Genomic DNA, 25,707 nt, shown 5'->3' with positions numbered 1-25,707 from the left:
GCGACAAAATCACTGCCATGAACGGTCTCATTCTGAGAGGCGACCAAGTGATCCCGCCCGGCGGAATTCGCAAAGTGATACTGTGCAGAGCACATTCAGGCCATCTGGGGTGCAACATGACCAGACGCAGGATACGCGACGCCTATTGGTGGCCCGGCATGGATCAGGACATACAAATGGTTGAAAGATGCCATGAGTGCACGAACAGCGACAAGTGCCTGTCGGTGAGACAAGCCCCCATTCTGCCCACCGAAGTCCCCAAAGGAGTATGACGCAAACTAGGGCTGGACTTCATAGGGCCCCTGGACAGCATGTCCGCAGAACATAAATATGGGATAGTCATGGTCGATTACTTCTCCAAGTGGGTCAAAGTTGACTTCACCTCGGACATCACCACGAACACAGTCATCGAAGCACTCACCGCAATATTCCAGTGCGAAGGCCTCCCCGAGAAAATTGTTACGTACAATGGAGTCCAGTTGGTCTCTCGAGAATTTGAGAAATTCCTGAAACTTAACAATATTCGACAGCGAAGAGCAAGCCTCTACCACCCACAGGCCAATGGGCTCGTCGAGCGGGCGAACCGCCTCATCAAAGGGGCGCTGCAACTAGCACATGCCTCGGGCCTAGACCCGTACAAGACTGTCAAGGAAGCAGTTGCAGCATACCGCATCACTCCCAACGCCATCACCAGCGTTTCACCATTCCATCTGCTAAGGGGGAGAAGGGCAGCATCCACACTGGTGCCATCCTGGCTCCATCAAGTGAGGGCTGACGAAGATGTGGATATGGAAGACGTAGTTTTTCGTATGCAACGAAACAAAGAAGCCATAAAGGCTCAAGGGGACACTTGTCGAGCCGCTCGCCACACAGTTAATAAAGGCGATTTGGTGAAGATACGCCTTCCCCACAAAGACACTTCGACCGGCTCCAGATACAGTAGTCCCATAGAAGTCATTGCGAAAGGGTCAAACCACATCTGCACCAGCGACGGAAGGAAATGAAATCTAGAAAGGATGGCCATGTACCGCAGAAAGGAATCCATCGAACAGTCACTGTGGGAAACCGGAGAAGATCAAGACCAACAAGAATCAAGCGCCAACCCTCGCCAGGCGGAAAGAGATGCTTCGGAGTTACCCTACGGCGACAAGTTCTCAAGCACCAACTCACCAACCCCACTCAGGGAGTCACAGCGAAGGGCAAGACAAGGAGAACCCGATCCACCCGCACCTCCCCAAGAGTGCTGCCGCAACCCTGCCCCGCTCCTTGATCAAGGCAGACCACAGAGAGAGAAAAGAAAACCCAGCAAGTTCGCAGACTTTGTCATGGAATGACCATCCATCCTTTTCCCACTAAAGGAGGTGTGTGGAGACATCACGCGATCTCGGGAGCGCGGTCTCACGAGATCTCGGGCCAACGAGATCGCGAGGACCCACGCTCCAACGCAGAACGTTGGCAGAGCGCCAGGAAAGCGGTCTGGCACAGCGCTGCTCCTGAAAAAAGAGTCGCAAAGGACTGTGCAGCCTAGCTTCCAGGGCCTAAATCCAATGCCATAGGAGCCTCATGGGGGCCTTGGAAGCCTACAGCGTGCCATCCATGTGCACACCCTGCCTCCAGTGAAGTAACTGGGAGGCCCTGGCTGAAACAGTGAGTACTGCTCCCACCCCATACATGGACAACTGACATCTACCCCTGTGCCCTTTCAATAAAAGCAGTTAGAATCATTACAGGCGTGCTGTCCTCCTTTCAGGACACCACATAACCTTTACATTCTTTGATGCTGACAGTTTCAATAAAACGAGAATGCAAAATCTAGGCCACTGCCATTATTTTCATACAGACCTGCTAAGAGAATCAGAATTCTTGAAGAATCATTTGCTATGGGGCCACATAGGCTCGCGATCTGACATTCATTTGCTAAACAAAACAAAAAATCGGACATATAAGTGTCCAGAGTTTACAGCAGCATACACGTTCTTGAAATTGATGGACTTTGCATGAATGAGAGATGCAGCAACAGGTGAATAAAACACGACTACTAGATTAACTCCTTCTTTTGTCACCAAGACATCCACGAAAAATGAATTCCAGGTTGATGCGGTGCGCAGATCTTTGGTACTCTAGAATATAAGAAATAGAACAATCTAAGATGGCCACAAACGTGTCGTTCGATCAACCCTGATGTACTTACCACCTTGTTTTTGGTGCGTTACAATGTAGGACTGTACTGGAAGAGGTCTCCTTCTTACTTCAAACTGTTGTTCATACCGCAATACGTCAAAAAGGCAATACGAAAAGTATTTAAAAAAAATTATCATTTCTTGTGGAAGATTGTCAACATGCATTTTTATTGATTATTTAAAATATCTTTTCCAATTTTACTAAGACTTGCGAACGCGGACGTTTTGTCCGTATTTCATTATAAAGGGAAATCTATTCACATCATAGCGAATTGAGCTCACATTTCAAAGGCAATACAATCGTTTTAAGATGGCCACTGAGCGTTACCCTGCAAAGCTAAGCTTTCCGAGTAGCCCTGACTACAGTCCTCTTGCTATTTCCATGATGGGGAGACGCCCCCTGTCTTTCTTACTCAGTCCAACCGCGGTCTATGTCTGGGACTGAAGTGCAGCAGCTGTTCGGCACGGCGTCCACCTCCTTCTCCCACCACCGCAGAGGATGAGACTCCTGCCTGCACTGCATTCACAGCAGCAGCAACTTCCAGCGCCCCGCTTCTTCTAGCGACCGGTAAGAGATGGGCGGGACGTGAGCCTCTGTGCAATCATTGGTTCAAGTGATGATGTGTCATAAGAGCGCAGCGCCCAGAGGACCGTGTGTAGTCCTCAGCTGCGTACTGCTCCAGTTCTCACACAGCGTCACTCGAGAGACCACCTGTAGTCCAGACACTTTGCAATCGAAACTTATCTGTATTCCATAGATCCGCTGCAGTCACAGAACCTACATTGCACTTAAAGAGTGCCTGCTTGCCCACAGTCTTCGTCTAAATGTCTCACGAGTCACCCAAAAGCCCACTGCGCTCCGAACCTGCACGATGCCTTAGAGGTTTAGACACTGTGAGGTGTCTATTGACACCTACCTATAGGGGCATATTTAGCTATCGTAGTGTTTACGCAATGATTAGAAGTGCCACCTCTTTGCATTTTGAGAAACACATAGCCGCAACACCCCACACCGGCCTCATTGGGGCCCCACATTTGGTTTACCTGGTTTCCATATTCCCCTTTGCCCTCCCTCCAATCACATCCCCCGGAAATAAGACACTGACTGGTTGTGGATGTACAGCCACAGTTGCTTTATTAAGCAGGAGGTAACTTACAGGTGCCCCGTTATTTGCTACTTGGTACAGCATCAGGTTTTTCTGCTCTGAGCTGCACCCCTTAAATTCCCCACTTTATGGCGAGCAGCATCCGCTAAGCGGAGCTGACGCAGTTACTTTTCCACTTTACTTTTGTACCAACTCCAACTTGATGTTGAGCAGCATCTGATGAGTAGGGTTGCAACGGTATTACGGTATACCGTTAAAGATACCGTGAACCACTTAATTGAACAATAATAACCGTCACATTGTTTATACCGGTATACCGTTCATACCGTTAAGTGTGCTTTTCAATCTGATTTGGAAAGGCTGCAGTAAGCAAGTTCTGCGCAGTCTTGGTCTTGCACTGTTGGATGTGCCGTCTGCCAAGTAGTTTCAGTTTGAGCAGTTTTTAATGCCATTCCATAAACCACACGTGCCCGACACAAAATCAACATGTTAGCAATAGGAAGAATAAATACAGTGCCAAGAAGGAAAGGGGTTTACTTTTTTTATTTACATTTTTTTTTAAAGCGCTCACACAGCCCCAGGGCATCGAGGCGCTGTTAAAGAAATTGGTTTTGTTTATTTTGTTGCGTAATTGTTTTTGTCTTAGTTGCAATTTATAACGTGCTTAAACACCCAGAAGTTTCTAAGCGCGGACCCAGGGATTGAACCTGTGTTGCTTTGTGTCGTCTTGCTTCCAAGGCACGCACGTTGCCGCTGAGCTATCCTCCCGGGACTTTGGGTTGGCGGCTTTGGGGTTTATATATTTATAATGGATAATGTTTTCTAAGCATATGACAATGGCGGATTTCCCTGGTTCTATCATTGAATTTACATATAATAAGTCACACTGCGAAATTTAATCATCTCTGTGGGTATTCCCTGCTGCCATACCAAAGGGTAACATGTCCGTGATTACTGAACACCTTTTGGCCCAGAAGTAAACTAAAGGCAGTAACGTAAAGAGAGAGTGCGTGTGCGTGTGTATGCGCACAAGCGTATACTACCATCAGACTCCATTGATCTGTGGCATGCAGATTATCAATATGGCAACATGTTCATCTTCACCAGTAGCCAGTGGGGGAGCTAAAAGCCTAAATGACCACTTAAGAAAAGCTATTCAGTTTGCTTTGCCAGTCGCAGCAGGGCCCCACCTCCCCCTCCTCTCCACACGTGCGTTTGTGTTTGGTGCAAGCAAGCGGTGGCATTTCAGTGGAAAGTATGTTGAAAAGCCCAATTCTGGCCCTGGGTGCATGGTTTTGTTTGTGATGATAAATCTGACAATTTATGACCTTTTAGAAAATATTTGTTAAGATTAGTTAACTCCACCTGCTATACCGTGATAACCATGATATACCGTCATTTGGCAAGAAGGTTATTGTACCGTCATAAAACTAATACCGTGACACCCCTACTGATGAGCGGAACTGACGCTGTTATTTTTTCCACTTTCGCTTTGCGTGAACTCAGACTTGATGGCGAGAAGCCTCCGTTACGCGGAACTGACACCGTGAAAGAGTATCTGCTTGCCCATAGTCTTTGTCTAAAGGTCTCATGAGTCACCCAAAGCCCACTGCACTCCAAACCTGAAACTGCATGATGCCTTAGACACAGTGAGGCGCCTATTGACACCTACGTATAGGGGCATATTGAGCTATCCTAATGTTTGTACACTGATGAGAAGTGACACCTCTTTGTCTTTGATGTTTATGTGTTTATATTGCGCTGCAGCCCACAGGCATCAGAGCGCATTACATTAAGAAAGACTAAAATATAGGAATTTGAGAAACACATATTGGATAAACCCTACATTTGGAGGTTCATGCCTTTTTTTAGTTTTGCATATTAGGCCATGCCTTAGCGCCACCTGTAAGCGGAAGCTATTGCATTGGGGGTGCTTGTTGGAGAGGTGTGGAATACACAGCCTTTGTACTGTTTGTTCTTATACCTATCCATTGACAGCCCATAGCCAAGTTAATCTCTTTAACCATTTCCACCCACCTTCCCCCTCCCCACTGAAAACGCGCCTCGCTGGGATCTCTCTGAACTAGCTCTAACACGTAGTAACAAAACTTTGTGCCATATACAGTCTGCCAGTGGTATTTTTAAGCAGTCTTGTGGCAGTTGATGGCTTAATTGCTGGTGTAAATAAGATGCTAATGTAGTAAAATGTCTTAACGAAATGTACCTTTAGCCACTTGATTATTAAGGAATATGTGTCCTCGTATTTGTTTGTGCCCCCCAAAGTCCTTTTAAGAGCATGCATCGGCAAAGCCAACAGTTTTGGCTTGTCTATAAGTGTTATGCATTTGCCAGACACTGAACGTCCAAACGAATAGCCTCAATTTCAGGTTATCATTAAGCCAAAGGTTTGCTTGCAAAACAAACTGAATCCGCCCCATTAACCCATTCCCACCCAACTAACCCACCTGCCCTCCAGATCTGCTCTTTTATGCCTTCTCAGATATGTGACCTTGAAGCTTTGCGAGATATTAAGTGGGCCTTCCATTAAGCTATTTCCACCTCCCAGCTTGAACCAAGATTTGCTTTTTCATGATGGACAAGTACAACCTCAATGTCTATGGCCATAAAATGACACATGGTGGAGTGCTTCCGGGTAAAGTTGGTGGCTCACATCTACTTCCGGCCACATCCTTCTCAGGCGAGGGCCTTCACCCCCCATGATGCTTTCTGTCAGTGATTTGAAGTCCATTATCTGGGCTGGTTTAGACCGTCCTGATCCATTGGCTCAAGTTCAGCAACCTTGCCCAAGCAACTTAAGGTAGGCCGAATGTCTGTGTTCATCAATTAAGGCGCCCCTGCGTGGTCCAGATTATGGCACCCAACAATACCTGGTGCCAATAGGGGCTTAGGGACACTCTAACTGTTAAGACTAAAAAGAAAAGAATGAACATTAGGTTTTTTCCCCCACATATTTCTTTTTAATTTGTTTTTTAATTTTTCATGTGATTTTAGTCTCTTACCGTGCATCGTCACGTTCAAGATTTTCACATATTACTTATGACTGTCTCCCCCTCCCTTCTCCCCTAACCCCAACTCAAACCAGAAATGTGAACACGGATATCTTCTAAATGTTTTAATTGACTATCCCATAGGTATTCAAGGTCTTCTCATGAGCTCTTGGTTTCCATTTTCATCCTTCTCCTCAAGTTGTTTCCTTTCTTCAAGTTGGTGCATATATCTTGTATGTCTGTTTTCTCATGGGGGTTGTCATCTGCTGAGTTGAAAAGTGTGTGCACTAGTACATTCCAGGTCGTTATATCCTCAGAACTTTCCCTGTTGCAGTGCGTCCTACCACACCACTGCCTCTTCATGGACCATCTCTTTACTTCCCACCATCTATCTATATGCGGGCCCTCCCGTGTCTTCCATGCCATTGATGTTCTCCTTTTTGCCAGTACCCTCGCCAAGTCTATCGTCCTATTCACCGGCTTAGCCTTTTTTTTTTAACTTTGTATACCCCCGGGTGGCATGCTTCTGGTGACCAGTCGTAGCCTGTTATGCCCCCATTTCAGTCTTGCTTCCATTTCTAGCCAGAACTCTCGTATTACTGGGCAGGACCAGAACATATGTCCCATATTTCCTTTTTGTACTCCGCACCATGGGCCTCTTTTTTTTACCTCTGTGTGTGGAAATCGTGGGGTCATATATACTCTATGGAAAGTGTAGTATTGGGTCAGTTTTAGTCTGGCATTTCTCTCTCTCTCTCTCTCTTTCTCTCTCTCTTCTCCCCTTTGAGCAGGTCCATGGGTAACGCCTCCAGCAATTGCTGAAATAGTCTAGATACTGCATGTCCGCCTTCTGCCACCTCATATAACAGTCTCAGTACTGCATTATCGTCTCCCTGGGTCAGGAAGTCTGACCATTTATTTTCTAGTGTGTCTATCATTGTAGCATATGTTCTGAACTGACCTGTGTATCCCAACTGTTTCCCTCAAATCTTGAAATGTTAGGAGCCCTTCTGAGGTGTTCAAGTCTTGTATCGTCACTACTCCCCTTTCCTCCCAGTGCTTCCTGCCTTGAACTAAGTGTTCTTGGTCGCCATGGGGATCTGAGGGAAGTAAGGTTCTCCCATTTTTAGCATCGCTTTGGTTCTGGACCATATCTACCTACCCAACTGCAGGAGGGTCGGAGGGTCTGCAATCCTTGTCTTTCCCAGCCACAGTACTTCTTTTAGGTGGAACAGGGCTCATCAGGATGTGTTTGCCTGTTTCTGAGTCAGATAACTATTCTGCCACATGTTGAAGCTGTCCTGCTAAGTAGAAAAGTTAAGTGTGGGAGGCGCAATCCCCCCTCTGCATATTCTCCCCATATGAAGCTGCTTAACAATGAGTTCAGGTCCCTAAAAAAGGCTCTGGGTATAACATATGGGATATTTACAAAGTGGTACAATAGTCAGGGGAGGGATGTCATCCCCAAGAGTGCTATTCTGCCGATCACTGAGAGCAGCAGTTTCTCCCATAATTTGATGGCAGCTTCCAGTCCGGACTTCGCTTTCAGTGTATTATATTTATGCGTGTCTCTTATATTGTGGTAAATCTTAACTCCTAGGTACTTGAAGGGGTGGTCCTTCCATTGTAGTCCCAAGTGTGGGAGGTGTTTCTCACCTGCCCCCACCCACCTCACCAGTGGAAAGAGGTAGGATTTTGTTATGCTGATCAAGATCCCTGATAGTATCGCAAAGTTCTCCAGGACCTCTAGGTACCACTCCAGACTGTCCTCAGGGTGTTTGATTTATAACAACATATCATCCGCTTATAGGGATATCGCATGTTGTACCCCGTCAACCTGGAGTCTTTTAATGTTTTCCTCATAAATATTGCTAGGGGTTCTAGTGCCAGGATATATAGCAAGGGGGACGAGGGACAGCCCTGTTTTGTGCCTCTTTGGATTCCGATATATGTTTACCAGTGCATATTCTTGCCGTAGGGCTTGAGTAGAGTATATGAATCCACCTCATAAAGTTGTATCTCATGCTGAAGCTTCTTACTGATGCAAACAGCCACTCCAACCGGACCTAATCAAACGCCTTGATGTCATCTAGTGCAACCACTGTGCAGCCTTCCGGCCATGTCCGTTTACCAGCTATTATGGCGTGTAGTCTTCTAAGGTTTTGTGTTGTTGCTCTAGATATGCTGCTACTCTCACCCTTACAACATAGTTATTTAGCACCCTCACATTCAAGGAGGCGATTTTAAGTGTTTTAGCCATCGAGTTTCCCCCCTCATGTCCCTCTGCTCTCTCCATCTCATCCAAGAGCTCCCGCTGTTTTCACCATTCTACTCCCCTATGGGTTCTAGTCATGCATCGTCTTCTGTATTAACAAGGCCGTGTTGTAACTTAAACTACCCTCAACATTAACTTTAACATACCGCCTACTGGGGTTCACCCGAAGAGGCCTAACCACCATTTGTGCCCCGGTTACGTCAGGGTTTGGTGGTCGAGTACTGTGTAGTACTCAAACTACTCTGTGTTAGGGGAGTGAACCGTGCTCCCGGGCATATTGGGTGAGAGATCAAACCGTGGAGATGAACATTCCCCGTCTCTGTATCCCATGCAATAGCACTGACCAGGGATCCTCTGTCTGGATAAAGTCTTATAAACCAAGTTCCTGGTCCCCTCGCCATTGTTTTCAAATCTGGGTCATGCTTTCAATGTCAATTGTGTCTTGCTGTTCCCCTTCACCTGTAGGCTCCTCTTGTGTCTTCTGTTCTCTCCGGCATCTGCTCCATGCGAATTTCATTTATTCAGGCGTTTACTTCTTCAGGGATCTCAAAAAGGGCTTTTCCTTTGTAGATTACTTTTAATTTTGCAGGGCACAGGAGCATGTATTCTATGCCCTGATGTCAGTCTTTCTTTAGTCGGGATGAACAGGCCTCTTCTCCTCTGCCCCTGAAGAGTATAATCTGGGTAGATAACCAGTAGTGCTGAGTCCTGGCGGATCTCTCCCCCTGACCTGGAAAAAGCCAGGATCTTCTCCTTGTCTCAGTAATTTAGAATTTTTGCTATAATGGGCCGAGGGGGTGCCCCTCGGGGAGGTCTTCTCTCAAGCGCTCGGTGGGCTCCAAGGCATAAAATAAGCAGTTTCGCAGAGCAATTTGCTATGCAATTCTGTAGGTTTGCTAATTAAATTGGCACTTGTGTCGCAAAGCTAGCTATTCAAGTTACCCTGTTCAATTAAAGCACAGCTCAACCAGCATTCCTCTCTTGCCTTCAGAGCTCTCTCCACCCTCGATTCTCTGTTGACTGCAAGTTCAAAGGGGCTAACGGAGAGAGAGTGCCGCAGTAATCATCCCCTTCACTCATGTGCAAAAAGGCCTGTGTGGGAGTGCTATGCACATTTTTCTTTTTCAAATAATTGCAAACCAGAAATAATCGGGATAATACTGTTATTAAGCTATCTGTATCCTGTCTGCCAAAGACCAGTATGTGTTAGTTATTTCTTTTTAAAAGGGCTTTCAATTCCTTTTCTAAAAATGTAATTGGTTACATAATGTATAATTACAGTATTGCTACTGTAAAACACTGCATCGTCTGCATGCTTCATAGTTAAGTGTATCTAAATATCAGTGTCTACTAGATTTCATTTTGGTGGCGAATATGCATCATATGGCGAGTGGACACTTTTGAAAATGTACATGACCACGCAGCCAAATGATTTTAGGGCAAACCTAGTTCTGAGGCCTACTGGTTACATACCACTTGCAACTGGTGCTCAACCCATGAGCTGATCCCATACTCCTTGACATTGTATCTTAACATATTGCTTTATACCCATTACCCTGAAAGTGAGATGGCTGCAAACTACAATATTGTGCCTTGTTCTCTGCCTGCTATGCCATCCACACTGCTCAGTCTTTTACATAATGAATACACAAAGCTAATATTTACTTAAAGTAGCGATCAATAGTTTCATCCAGTCTGTACATCTACAGACCCACTGCAAATCTGTACACCGTAGTTGGCCTCCAGAGCTCACTTTGCGTTATGATTATGATTGCATTATATATTTGCACCTGCAGTAGAGAGCTGGCCAAACTGTTTTTAGAGCCTTTTATCATATCTATTTATTTTTGCCCATTCATGCAGCTAACCTTTTTACAGACACTCATCCAGGGCTCGCAAAGTATTTTTGCTTACTTGCATAGTTGAGTAGATTTTAAGGTGGGCCAGTACCATTTGCAGGGGGTGTTGGAAACATTTAAATAAACTTTACTTTGTTTGCAATAAATGTCAAAGTATCTGTGTATGGCTGGCCTCTGGGTGGCAGTGTGCCAAACTAAAGTGGGTTTGTGGTGACATGCACCATTTTACAGAAAGTGAATTTAAATTTGTCGTCATCCGTTACCATGGGTCTAGTGCATGTCTCTTCAGTCGAGTGGGTAAACTTAAGTTACTCAACCTGCAGGTCTAGTGGCATTTTAAAGAATTTGCGAGGCCTGATTTAGCTCACTAATGTCTTCAGCCGGAACACAAAACAGCTGTATTGTTGCTCATTTTATATCTAGGGTACAAGTATCTTCTGCTGGCATTAAAAACATTAGTACAACATTGCTAATCAAATGGGGTTGTTTGCTAATCAAGAAAACATTTATTAGCAAACTCCTGCTAATCAGTTTTTGAAAACAAATTTATGCCTTGGGCTCTCTCCATTGTGAACCCTTGTGATAGAGCCCCAGGCCCTATTTCCTGGCAGAGCATATTCTCTATGTAGGTGGTGGGGTTTCTACGTTCTGCTCCCTCTGGCAACCCCAGGATTCGTACATTATTACTCCTCGCCCTTCCCTCCGCGTCCTCAGCCCTATCCTGCAGTATCCGGACTCTTGCCTTCAAATCCTGAACTGTTTCCTATAATTCCTTGGTGGAGGATTCAGTTTCCTCCAGTTTCTTTTCCGTTTCACCCATTCTGCCAGCTAGATTGCGTAAGTCTTGTTGCAGACGGTTCAAATCGTTTTTCACCTCTCCTATGAGGGTCTCACGGAACCGCAATCGCCTTGAGGATTTTGTTGTCGGTGTTATCCAGTTGTGGTTCCTTATCTTTTCCCTGCAAATGCTCGTCTGAGGTTTTGGAGTCTGATCTTTGATCGTTCCTTTTGGTAAATGTCTCTAAAGTAGTTTGTTTTGACTGAGTGGCCATTCTTTTTCCTTCTGTCATTGGTTTCTCCTGCATTTTGTTAGTGCGTCCGCAATCAGTTTGAGGAGAGGTAGGTCTCCTACAGGTACCTAGATCTTTATGGCAGGCCTGTGCGACTGTATTTGTATTTTTCCTTAACCCTATCTTCTGCTCCTATGGATGGATAGGTGTCTCACTGAGACTCTCGGATCTGAGCTTTATGATGGCCTTAAGGGAGGCTTCCTTCTGTTATGGTGGAGGCAGTTACTATGGGTCAGTCTTGGCGCCGCATACAGCTGTATTTCCCCCTCGGTGGTTTCAGTCATGCTGTCCACTAGTGTACATGCTTTACAAGCGTGTCTGCCCTTGTCTCCTGATTGACTGGGTCTTATTTGCGCCTTTATTGCTGTACTTCTGTCCAGAGTGTTTCTGCCTGGAGGACCGCGTGAGCGTCTTAGCTTTTGCCGGACTGGTTTGCCTGGTGCTTTGTTTCTGCTCCGTGTGTGCTCCTGGGAACGACCGGGGGAGGCAACTCAATATTGCCACTAGGAGCTCTCGTTTGTCCGTACACCAGAGTGTTGTTGCTTGGGCGGGGGTGGGTGGGTGCGCGCAGTTCAATCTCGCTCCCTTTCTCACCCTGCTGGTGAATCGCCCAGGTTCTGCTGTTGGTTGGGCAGGGGGTGCACGCAATACACTGTCCCTCACTCCCGCCGTACTCTGTTCCCCTTCTCTCACCTTGTAGCTTCGGGTAAGCGGTCACCTCTTACAACGATGCTGCTGAGTCTGTTGTCCTCATTTCCCCTTTGGTGTGCTCTTCTTACTGTCGGCTCTCGTGCTGCTTTTGCCTCTTGCTGGATCGCTCCCGCCATTTGGAAGTGTCCCTCTTCAAACTGACTCTGTTGATTTCTCCTCACCCCAGCAGCTATTTTCCTCAGAGATCAGTACGGAGAGTGCGAGCTGGGGGGTTCTGCTGGCCATGTAAAGCATTGAAATATCTAGTTTGATAGGATTAGATGAGGAGCTCACTCGGAATGCGTCCCGTTGACATCACGGCTAGCTGCGCCCCCTGGTTTTTTCCACTTATGATCTGCAAAGGAATCGCCCCTGCGCCCAGTTCTTCCCTCATTTCCATGGTTTTCCTGTCCCTGATGATCAGTACATTTATTTTGCATTTACTGGGGCTGGGAACTTGCTCACCACTCGCATCATTGTCCAGATTTTGCCATTTTATGGGCAGGTAGTACTGTTATGGAAGTCCATGACAAATGCCTACTTAAAAGCCAAATAATTTTGGTTTTGCCATTTCTTGTTATTGCTTTTCTTCAAGCTGCTTGTACCGCTAAGGAATATTAAGTTACTGTCCTATTTCTGTGGAGGGGAAGATCATATTTGCCCTGTTCTTGCAGCAACAATATTCGCTGTGGAGGTACTATCGCATTTACACATAACTCTGTTGTGAGAGGCAGTATTTAATTGCAAACGCAAGTGAACATATTATGATTTATTTTGCTAGCAGACATCGGACTGCTTCAATCTATTATTAGGGGGCCATGTCAATATTAATGAGCCTGGTGCCACATGGAACACGAGGGCTTGTGGGTCTGCACTGCTGCTCATCAGAGGAACTTTGGGGAGTGGGTAAAGCAAAATATTGTGGGAGGGGCTACTTTGAGAAACTTTTTTGGGCGGGGCAAACCTACTTGGGGGGGGGGGGGGTGCGGAGGGGCTGGACGCTTCCCGTTCTCTCCATGAAATGTTGGTAGGAACAGCCAATGATGCAATTATAAAGCATGTTGGGCTACTGACATCGCCCATGGATTGCTGTATGATTTAAGGACAAACTACACATTTCTATTGGCACCTGCCAACATGGCTGTGGTTGTGATGTTTGGTGGGTTGTGTCATTGGTGCTACAATTGTGTCAGTTGCTATAGAAATAATATTGTGCATGGCTATAAACAAATTGATGTTTCCAGCATGAAAAAGGTTGTTCCCAGTTGTTGTTCGGTGGCCTTCTGGGCAAGGGATAGTAATGGCCACCTCGATATTATTCTACCTCCCATCCTAACCAACAACACACCTCTGCACCACAACAACACAGGTTAACGCAGTGGAACGTAAACCCACTTCAAGACACATGTCTACAGTAAGTTTTACTAAACACTGCACTCAGCCACCCGAGTACTAACGCACACAAGTCCCTTGAAGCCTTCTCTGGTAGACACCCACACAATTTACATTATTGATCTGTAATACCCATTAACCACTGCCCCTGACAACCCACAAAATCTCAGAAACGGAAACGTACACAGCACGGCTAGCCTTATGTTTCAGATCTACTCATCAACATTGCAGCAAAGCACTCTTGATCTTTTGATCTTCTCCCACGTTTAGTCCCCTACCCTCTCCTTTTGCAGGTCTTGAAGCGTCAATAAATCATGCAAAGGGCAGATGTTGTGCTATACAAAACCCAATAATGCAGCAAGTATAGCAAAGATTTGTGCTCCTTCTCCTTTGGGGCAGAGCTTTAACCAGCCCATGCTACTCAGGTAACTGATAACAGTGGAGGAAATGGTTATAGCTGCTGTGACCATTGCGCTACGCTACAGTCTCTGCACTGACTGGCTGGTGAGAATAAATCTCCCACTGTCAAATCCATGACATGGCACTGAGGAATGGCCATTGCTACTACAACACAATTCTAGGTCTTGGGGATCAGCCAAAGAGCAGCATTCGGAAACTGTATTTTGTACATTGAATCCGGCCATCTGTAAGGGTGGCTTTTTTCTAACAATGGTGAATTTATCAAATGTTTGAAGTTAAGGCACAATGAGATTAAATTATTTGCCCAGGATCACCCAGTTTGGTTACGAAGTGAAGCCATGATCTTATTCTACTCTGTAATTTAGGCACTTGACTATTTATTTTCCGAGCTCCCATTGGTACATATTTATGTTTTGACTTTCGACGGCTCATGATCTAATGGCTACAATAATGCAGTTTATTTGCAAAACACATAAATCATCTGGTCAAGCAACTTGACAATATGTAAACCCTTATAGAAACATATTAAGCCAGAAGAATTTCTCTGTAAAAAGCTGTATTTTCCACAGCTTGAATGGAAGACTGCAACCTTTGCTGTCTCCTGGGGTGGCTCCACCTCTCCCACCTATCCTCTCAACCATGGCACCCCCCCCAAGGTTCTGTCCTTGGCCCCCTTTTTTTTTCTTTTCTCACTTTACACTTCCTTCTTAGCTCCTATCATCTCCTCATTTGGCTGAAGAACTCTGGTTGTCGCGGACCAGAAGGAAAGCGAGCAACACTTTCCGCGAACATTGCAAAAGAGAAGCAGAGGCTGTGGAAGCAGGAAAGGTACAACTGGAACGGAGCTGAAGGGAGCTGCAGTGTGAAGCCGGTGAGGGCAGATGACAAACACTCATACCGCAGGTCTCTGAAAACCAGCAATATGCCATTCTTGAATGTCGAACATTGTGCAAACCGTCATAAGTACTTTTGAATGCTGAAGCAAGTGCTCAAAAGTCTGAAAGAAAGTGAAGATGGTAAAGATGGTTTCAAGGGTGAAACTGATACTTGACGAACTGAAAGCATTATTGAATACCATACAGAATTAAAGCAAAATGAAAATATGATTGAATAAGCATTTCTAAATTCTGCAAAGATGAGGCAAATTATGAAAATGTTTCGAATGATATGAGAGCAACGTGGTGCAAGTGGTGAATACCGCAGAGCAACTTGATTGAAATACAAGTGTTGGCAAAGCAAATGAAGTCTCAAGAAGGGTGTTGGAAGAGAAACAAGTTTTGACACAAGCCAAGTGGTCCAGGAACTAGAGGTTGAATCAAAACCTTTATTGGCAAGGGCCAAAGAAGTTCCCCAGCATAACCAAATGAATGGTGATAAAGCTAACCATGATAAAGTGTTGAAAGAGGATAATTCTGATACAAGAAGTACTTTTCACTATCAAGGGAAAGCAATGGACAATTGTTGCAAAAGCTGATGAAGAGGTTTATCGGTTGCGTGACTTTTGATGGGTGGATCCTGTGGTCTGTTAACTGCGCCTAGACCAAGGGAACCCCTGCATGGGAGCAACATTAAAGAATCCCAGCCAAGAAGGGGTTATCGGTTGCGTGACCTATAATGGGTGGGCCGTGTGGTTTGTTGTGCCTAGACAGAGCCTGCATAAAAAGCAAGTAAAGAAAAAATGTGTGAATATCCAGCAGGAGCAAGTCAATGAAAATATGAGAAGATTTGTGTTGTAGCAGACGTGTATTGGTGAACCAGAGAAATCACCCTTAGTAAGAGTAACTCCTGTTAAGTGTGAACTGTGAACTTTCTGTCTTGAAGTTGGGGAAGGGAACTCCAAGACTTTGTGTAACTATATTAAACTTGCGGAAGGGGGCCCTGAGAGTTTTGTGGAACTGTTTTGAACTTGGAAAAGGGGAGCCGAAACGTAAGCCAGGAGCTGGAAGAAGCTCCGAACTTTGTTTGGAACACTATTTATTTTATTACTGACATCCCTACACATTGTTTAGCTTTAGTTGTGAGGACAATCGTAGGTTTTGGACACAACCGACTTTTAAGTTGAACTCTTTGACTCAGGACTGTCCTTAGTTTCTTTAGGTAGGGAAATCCCACTTTAGCCTAGGGCAACTTAGGCTTTCATCCATTGTGACATTTAAGTTAAATAAAGTAAGTTTGCTTGAACTTTGAATCTGTCTGTGTCTTGCTTCATGATACCTTCACACCTGATCCTACCATGCATGTAAACAATAAAAAGGGTTCCATGACTGCTTTGCGCTTGTATTTACTGCTTGGGTCTTTGCTGTGCAGTAAATATTTCGGATGCCCCGCCCTTACTGCCCTGTCCCACTCCTGGCCCCCTTTTCAAAGGGCAAGGGCCCTTCACACCTCACCCCATATCTCAAACTCGCACAAAGGGGGGTGTTTCTCACACCCCCTTCATCTGTTCTCTTTCCCACCCTGCCCGGCACTTACTGCCATCTCCTGCCCCGCTTCCTCTTCTACTTTGTGTCCAACCTGCTTGCCTCACGGGTTATCTTTATCTCCCTATCTCTCTCTCTCTCCCCCCACTCAGTATTGCACTTCCAGCACAGCAAAGTGATGCCCCCAAACAAAGAATATTACAACACGTATAAAATTAATAACTTCAAACATCTCAAAGAACCAGATATGACATATGGCTTCATTAAGAGATCAGTGGTAAATATGGTGATAATTCCATCCAACGGAATTAACATTAACGCTGTGTTGTACGGCGGTATGTCTGCCGAATCATGAGTAGGCAGGTGTACTCACCACCCGTCGGCGGTAACGGTAATTCCGGCAGAATTGCTGCCGTAAAACAAAACGCCAGTTAGTAAACCTCCATACTGTCAGACGCATTAAGTATGCCTCCCCGGCGGCCTAACTCCCTGTGACACCATGGTACACAGAACAATAATAATAATAATAATAATAATAATTTGGCACTTATATAGCGCTACGAACCCTCAGGTATCTGAGCGCTGCTTATTATTACCCACGGTGTGTGGTGCTCATTTATCGACCTCGGAAGGATGAAAGGCTGAGTTTGGCCCTGCCAGGATTCGAACCTGCGTTAGCAGGCTCTGCACAGATGTCAAAGCGAGCGCTCTACTCGCTGTGCCACATGTCAACACACCTTACAAGACATTTACGCACAATTTCATGTGTCCAAACATGTACACAAGACACCCAGGAACCATTGGATGGTGCTTGGATGCGTTTCTGCCTTATGTTGCTTTAAGGAGTAATTGTGCCATTCACAAGCAATACTATACAGGGAGTCTCCATGCGGAGGTCACTTCCCTTGACCTTTTAGGTGGAGGTAACTGCACTTTTTTTTTTTGGCTAAATTACTGCCAATTGAGCTGTATTAATTCAGCTGTATTTCCACTTCTAAGACGGTGGAAATACCATTTTTATGTTTTCCGGTGGTAATTTTGCCGGCGGAATTGGCATTGGCACTAATTTCCACTGTATCTCGGCAAAAATTAAGCTGGTGGAATAAACGCCTATTTTTTTGGAAAGCTTAATTTGGAAGAGTGCTAAAAGTGGTGGTAATTCCGTTACTGCCACTTTATCCACTTAATGCTGAACTCGTAGTGAGGCCCATAGGTTTTATTGGGACCACAGGGGTCATAGTTGCTACCTGTGGATAAAGCCTAACCCTAAATAAAATAATGTCACGTTTCCATCTAGTGTTTCACGCCTGATTTCTATCACATCTAAGCACTGTACTAATAGGTGCCAACCGTCCGATCAAAGCGTCGATCTATCACACGGAATGTCAGTTATGAAATTATTGGTTGCCTCTGTCGTGATTTACTGTGCATCAGAATCTGAATGTTTAACTCTTGGAAGGTTCTTGTATCTGCAGTGCTGTGGCTGTTGGAGGCTCAGAGATCAGATAAAGGAATTGTCTTAAGGCAGCAGTAGTTGCAAGGGAAGCTTCAAATGACACCACCACGCCCCTTAAATAACAGCAATCTTTTAAGTGTTTTTGCTTTGAGGTTTTGTCTAAGGAGGGAGCAGACTCCCTGAAATATTATACGCTTGTCACTGAAAGTCAGCGAATGTGGTTCAAAATCCTTTTTTTGGTTACATTTTGTCTCCCTGTGTGAGAGGGTATGCCCAGACTTGGGTCCCTTGCTCGCTGCACCATAGGCAACCATGCTGCACCTCACTGATGCGGCCCAACAAGGTCGAAACACATCTTGGGTTGCTTGTTTCTGTGGGGCCTAGCAGTTTGGGCTGGACTGCTCTCATTTGTGGCAGTACCTGGTTATGGCTGGACCCCTTTTGCAATGGCACAGACGGGCTAAATAAGTATGGCGTGGAAGGTTGCCCAGAGCAGTGCCAGTGGTTCAGATTCATTCAAAACCTTCCACACATCATCACTCTTTTGGTTATAGTGAAAGAAAATAATTCCATTTGCCTCTAGTAAATGTAAGACACTTTATTGAAAAAGAAGGTAGTGGCCTTGCCCCTCTGTCCCCCCAAAACAAGTAACAACAATCTCCATTTTCTCATATTGTCTGTTTTGGGCTCATTCTCGGTGTGGTTTCAGGGTTGGTCAACCCTTGTTAGGCTGCATCGTTCTTTGATCCGTGAGTAGTTGCTTCACTATTCTCTCCATACTGGTAATGTGTTTTTTGATTATCTTAACTGACGTGGCAATCTTTTACTTCAACTTTATTTCACTGCCTGCAACACTTGGGCTCCTGCCACATGCTCATATTTGGCTCTTTGCCAGTTCAGTCTGTGATCCTTTATGGGGTCCTCAGTGGAAAGGATTCTGCATCAACGCTTTTGTATCGTTTCCTTTCAATGAGTGTTAGGATTGCAAGAGGGTTTGCTTCATCGTCGTATTTTGATTGGATTCTCGCAGTGACAAACTCAGAAAGGAGTTTGCTTCCCCTTAGGCTTTCACCAGACTCTTGAAAAAAGTTTTATTCACCCTTGTTTTAGTTTATCCTTTAGTTAATTCAACAAGCATTTTCCGATCAGACAGGTTGCTTGCCTACCACTATATGGTGAGGGGCATAGCTCTGGGGCAACGTGTTTTTCTTGGAAGCAAGACAATGCAGCGCAACACAGGTTCGAATCCCAGTCCCGCGCTTAAAAAACACTTGGTTATTAAGCGCGTTATAAAAGAACAATTATAATTTATATTCGTAATTCACCATACAATTTATTTAATCACTTAAATCAAATTACACTGTATTCAGGCCTTTTCATTTGTATTCTTGTTACACAATCCATTCAGTATTTCATATGTTTAACAAAAGTTGAAGTCAGATGATGTGTTTTGGGCAACACCCCATTTATCAAGACTTCTATAAAGATAATACAATCCATCAATGACCTATAATCCATTTAATAAACTAACAACCCTTATATTTAGCATGCACTTTAATGTATTGATTATGTAAAACATTTGCTAAGTTATTGTCTATCTGTCCAACAACAAGAAGCGATTTGTCTATTACATTTCATCACCTCTGTCTACCTCTGTCTACCTACAATGTTTAGTTTCTCATGTCAAAGATGGCACATCATACAGTATTTTTGTTAAGGTTTGCAAATGTTAAGACACTGTTAACTTGCATAACTAGCCATCCAACGATAAAAGGAATTATCTGGCTGTTACTCTTTTAACCATCGTCTACTTCAAATGCTTGACTTTTTGTATTATTAATTTGCTCTGCCTACTACCAAAATCTGTGAATCAAGCATATTATTCACAAGCGGGCGGGAATCTCACTGCTTTTATTGCAGTAGCCTGCTCCATTCATTGATTGTTTTAGTTAGAAAGGGTTGGCTAATCCCCTCCCCCCCAACCCCCCATGCATCCGATTCTCTCCTAACGATTTCAGCTTCCAATAGTGCCCTGTTCCAAGTCTTGTCCAGGGATTGTGGACTGGACAGGACACACAATTCATCAATCCCTCCCTTTCATAATGGATTCTGACATATCCTGTTTTTCCTTCCCACCATTTCTTTCTCCGAGACAGAACACTACTTTCCATGTGACAACATGCATCAGACTCTCATGAGTAGGGTTTCTTGACTTAGCATGTCTTTTCATTTTTATTTGTTACTTGGAAATATTTCCAGACAAATTGTTGCAAGGAGATGAAATTAGTTGTTTTTGATTTGACTTCCCTTTCAGTTTCTCAATTCCTTGGACATTGTTGCTACTGCAGTCCATGGTGTGTAGTTTGATATTTTTAGTCATTGAGAACTGGTTGAATCAATTTTGCTCCCCTAATACAAATTGGGTGTATCCCACATTCTTTATTTGTTGATAAATTGTCTTCAGTGTGAAGCCACATTGGCTTGCAAGATCCTAATGCTTGAGGGATCACAGTGCTGACTGGCTCAAAGACCTCTGTAAAGAATAATTACAAAACGGTCAAAATCAACAGGTAAAACCTGAAAATATTGGTGAACCTCTAATTCCCTGCCTCCAATGTAAAAACGTCACAAACGCCAGGCCTTCCAGTACACTGAGGTCACAGGAGCCCTGCAAAGTCTACCACCAAGCAAAACCTTTCCCGCATCCTATGGATCAGTGTTACATATTTCCAATTTGAAAAAAGTATTGGCTGACCAAACAAGGGAGTATTACCATTTTACAGCAATTATAGGCGAGAATTCTCCACAAAGATTCCTTTTTAATTATGTCCCAGACTTCTCATCTCACAAAGCTTAGCAATAAATACACTGGATACCAGTGTGAATTGCTATCAAATAAAACAAAGAAAAAAAATGGCAATGATGTAGTGAATGGCCAAGTCACTGATTTTTGAACTAGGATGACTGGGTACTAATTCGAGCTCCGGTCCCATGTGGTTTGATCTTGGGAAAACCACTTAAGGCCTCGTTCTTCAGTTTCCTTACCACCATAATGTTAACTGTGTTGACTGGCGGTAGCCTGCTATTCCCAATCGTGACCATAGACACCGAGACATTTAGAATGATTGCAGACATCGAAACGGGTGTTCCGGTTGCAAGGCTGTCAATTGTTTACTCAAGTAAAGATTGACTTTACTCCCATCTGACACCAGGTCTGTGTTCACTGGAACCGTTTAATGCATCTGATTTCTTGGTGGCTGCAAAGCTGGGGAGCCCAGCTTGCATTCCCTGCTATGAAGGAAAATTCCTGCCTAAATTAAATGTTTGTCACAATGGTCATGCCAGAGCCCTCCTTGTCCGTATTCACTGCTGCAGTATTAGCACCTAACAAATCCAGAGTATTTATCGACCGAATCCAAGAAAACAATTCATCTTATGGTGCAATGGGAATGGGGATTTACTGAATTCCGCCTCTGGAATTCCCGGGACACCAGGGTCGTAATGCCCTGGTAATTCCGGGAGTCACGGAGGCGAAATGGTAATACGAGTCCGGCGGTAACCGAGCCGGAAAAACCAGCTGGTTGCCGCCGGACTCGTAATGAGGCCCATTGACTTCTCTGTTCAATTCCAAAAATACCAAACTGAATGCTCTAAACTGTACTTAATGTTCGTATTACCTTTCCATGTTGTTTCGAGTGTAGAAAGGCACACACGTGTGTCCACCCTGAACCAATTGAAGAAATATGCACTTGAACATTTTGCAACAAAAACTGCAATAATGTTGGTGCCATCAAAATGTGTACATAATGCCTGCCTTCTTATAAACCCATTTGATGACGGGCCTTTCCCTGCTCAGTAAAGGAACGCCACAAAAATAAGTTTTAAAACAAGTACATAAAAAGTAGACTCCATTCTGAGAGCTACAAGAAGCTGTCAAGTAACTTAATTTTTTTATGCGCCAAAAATAAGCATGCACAGTTCATGCCAATAATGTAATTTTATTTCTTTTCTTAAAAAGATTGAGAAATCACCTTTTTAATAAATGTAGGCTTAAATATTGTCATTCATGCCAAGGAATAACCACAACAAACAGCTTTAAAAAAAAAAAAAAAAAAGCCACACAACTGTAGGTAAAGTGAAAATACTTGTAGTGTAATGTGTCTAGTGGGAGTGAGGGGGAAATGGAACCACAGGCCTAAAATGTATTTTTTTACTTTTTTACTTGACAAAATTTATACCGTGCAACCTTGGATCCTTGGGCGTTAGGACGCAACATGACATAGACAAACATAAAGACAAAGAAGAATCCTGGAGATAAGCAGTATGGTAACCTGAATCAGCAAGAGGTCTATGAGAATAGCCATGTTTTCAATTATTTTTGCTGTTGAAACTAGTAAGCAGTAATTCCATCCTCCTGCCGAAATGGTGTAACAATCTATAATGTATTATTTGATTGAATCTTCTAACACCTTCTACTAAGGGATCTGTCAGAACAATACTTTACATTGCAATAGCGAGCAGTTACACAATAACATTGAAATTCACCAATTACCTTTCTCTGAGAAAAACATGGGGTGTAAAGCGACCAAGACCTGCTGTAATATAATTCATCCAATTCTTGACTTTTATAACCCAGTCTTTATTTTATGCTGTATATTTTCTAAGTGTATATATGTTGAAAGGTAATGTTACTTCAAATAAAAGTTTTATAAGATTCAAAGCAACATCAAATGTGTGTTTCATTTTTAAAAAAAACAGACTAGACTGGGGGGGGGTTACCACCGGTATCAGGACACCACTCCTGTGGGAAATGCACGATGTGTGCACAGACTAGAAAAACTACTAAAGTAGATTTGGGTTTGGAAAGGGAATGGAATATCACAGAACACACTAATTGTAACACAGAAAATTTGGTGTATGTAATTATATGCCCTTGTCAGTACATTTACATTGGAAAGACCAACCGCAAGTGTAAAACGAGGATGACTGAGCACAAAAGTTTTATTAAAAATAAGGTAGAACAAGCACCACTTGTAAAACATTTTGTGGAAAAGAATCACAAGTGCACTGATTTCATTTGGACAATTCTGAAACCTGTGAAAGGAAAAACACAGGAACTGATTAATAAGAAACTTTTGAGTCTGCAGCAAAAATTAATTTTTCTGACAAAGCCATATTCACGGTTTAAATAAAAATATAGAGTGGCATAATAAACATATACTTGTGCTCAATCAACTCGTTACTCAATCGTGAATTGTAATATAGGCATAGAACTAGGGACAAGTATGGTACTATGGATAGATCTACCGATATGGTTGCTATATCTGACCTTGTGTTCTGCACGTATTGATAAGGGTGATACAGATCATTACTACTCCACCGAAATGAGAATATATAAATGATGGTTTGAACATTGAATGTGCCCTGTATAATGCCTTGCATTTTGGACAATCTTTGGAGGATCTCATTAAGAACGCTGTTTTGTGCAGTTTGTGTCATACACCACATTAACTATATTACATATAATATATCACATACATATCTCTTTCTGTGGGTATGGAATTCCCTCCTTGAGGTGTTCTGTAGTAAGGCGCTAAACATCCAATACATCTCGTACATTTGTTGTTGGGATATGGCTATCCCCTTTTCTGGGTGTTTGGTTCAGTAATCTAGGGTATTTGCCTCTTTTTAAGGCTTTGATATTAGTTAGGCCCACCAAAGGACTACAAATCCCATGACGATTTACTACGTGCGGATTCACTGCCACCCTTTCACGCGATGATGTCATCGCATTACTACGCTACGCATGACGTCATCACGTGACACATGATGTCATTACGCCATCCGCGTAATACTTAAGCGGCCATTTGAATGCCCTCACGGGCCGCAAATTATTCTACATTGGACCTGGCTAGGAAAATCCTTGACCTCAAAGTAAGAAAGGGAATTTTAGAGTGCCCCCTACCTTCCTTTGTTGGGTGTTAGAGACTATCATACATTATTTCATACAGAGTAACATTATGAGGTTCTAACATGGTGAAATATACCTTGGCATACCGCTTATAGGCAAAAGCCAACACAACCTCATTTATATTTTTCCCTAAATTTTCAAGTTACAGTCTTGGGAGGTCCATATTTCAAGATGCTTCTGGGTCTCAGAGATCTATATTATAAGAAACTTGTTCCATCAGACCCTCACGGCCTCATTTTTCCAAACCATTTTTTCTATACCTTTTCTATACTTTTCTCTTGTAGAATTCCATTGTGCTACCAAAACATCACCCACTGAGCCGGATGATGCATTTTTCCCTACAAGAATAGAAATCGTCTATTTTCTCTGTGAGCAAGTACATTTGGAGTAGTGATTAGACCAGTCCAGAGAGGTTCATTATGATTCTGAGACAGTCTTTTGTATTTTTGTGTATTGTCTCTGGCAGAATTAAGAGGAGTGTTGGAGTGATCTTCCGTAAAGGACAGGAAATCGCCCCTTCCAACGCCAATTTTTTGGCCCCTGACTGTGGATTTATTTACCACATTCCAAAAGGTATGTAAACAAAAAAACATACCAAGCCCCCTAGGTGGATCTGGGTTTTACTTTTGTAGTCTAATTATAAGACAGATACAAATTAGTAATACACTGTCATGATCTCTGCTTCCAAAAGGTCAGGGTTTTCCCAACTCCCTTGGAAGCAGATTCATAACCCAGGTTCCGAGTGCCAACCAGTCCCAATTGGGACCTTTTGGACCCAGTCCTGGCGCCAGTGGCACCAGGCTCATAAATATGCCCAGTCCCAGTGCTGGAAGCGCCGGGCTCATAATGCTTGGGTGGACTTGCCTGCAGCAGACCATGCTGCTTACTTGCCTGCCAGTTGAGCCTCTGATCCTCTTCTGTTTGGAACTACTTTTCCTGTTGGGTGGGGCAGGAGCCACTCCCTAGGTTCAGAACACTGGAACTCTTCTGGAAAGCAGGAACTCTTTTCTTACCTAGGCGTGGCTGTGGAAGGAGACACCTAAGCACTACAGGAGGCTATTTAAACCACACCCGATGGATGAATCTTGCTTTGCGTTATTCTGCATCCTCTGCAGCAGAACGCTCATCGTGTCTTCTGCATCTGATCCTGGGCCTAAGGAAAAAGGCTTACCATCCTGAATCCAGTCTTCAGCAACACCTATAAAGACAAGAAAGAACAGGTTAGCATTACGGTCTTCAGTGACAGCTCTTCACTTACCTGGGCCATCGGCTGTCACCAACGCCTCGCGCTGCATTCTGAAAGACAAAGGCTTACCTACTCTTCGTGCGCTCTGGAGGTCTTCACACTGCATTCCGGCATCTGAAAGACAAAAGCTTACCAACTCTTCGCACGCTCCGGAGGCCTTCGGCGCTGCATCCCGCATCTGAAAGACAAACCAAGGTGCGTTTAAAGACATTGGGGAACTTTAATACTCACGTGCCATTACTCCTTTCCACATCTAATCCAGTGGGTATTCCGGCACCCTGCAGCCGCTCCGAACTTGTACCTGCAAAATAAAAAGACAGTTAGAGCGCATCGTGAAGCAGGCAACAAGCGCTTACTTACGTGCTTCCAGGCGCTTCTATTCATCACACGGGCTCCATCTTCAACTCACTTCAGCCCGTCATCCACCATCGCTGGAACCCTGCAAAACAAGAGACATCATTACTAAAGACTTTAAAGACATTAGAATTACTCGAAACTTACCGTTCGTGCAGTAAACGACGGACAGCAGTCCTCTGAAGTCAAGAGGCCTGCTCCCCTTATCCAGTGAAGAAACTGGTTACAGCACCCTGCCCCGAGGCAGATGGAGAGCACGG

General features: G+C 44.1%; 1 protein-coding gene across 1 annotated transcript in view; it reads left to right on the top strand.

The window, feature by feature from the left end:
- Positions 1–2,572: 2,572 nt before the first annotated feature.
- The window catches only part of IBTK (inhibitor of Bruton tyrosine kinase), a 1,971,965-nt gene continuing 1,948,830 nt past the window's right edge, over positions 2,573–25,707 (top strand). Inside the window, exon 1 of the mRNA XM_069606314.1 lies at positions 2,573–2,748. The gene's annotated coding sequence lies outside the window, so the exon portion shown is untranslated. The remainder of the gene's footprint in view (positions 2,749–25,707) is intronic.

This window comes from Ambystoma mexicanum, chromosome 4p (genome assembly GCF_040938575.1).
Source record: "Ambystoma mexicanum isolate Mex_15411 chromosome 4p, UKY_AmexF1_1, whole genome shotgun sequence".
NCBI lineage: Eukaryota > Metazoa > Chordata > Amphibia > Caudata > Ambystomatidae > Ambystoma > Ambystoma mexicanum.
The sequence above is the reverse complement of the archived record's forward strand: the minus strand, read 5'-3'. Positions and strand labels throughout refer to the sequence as shown.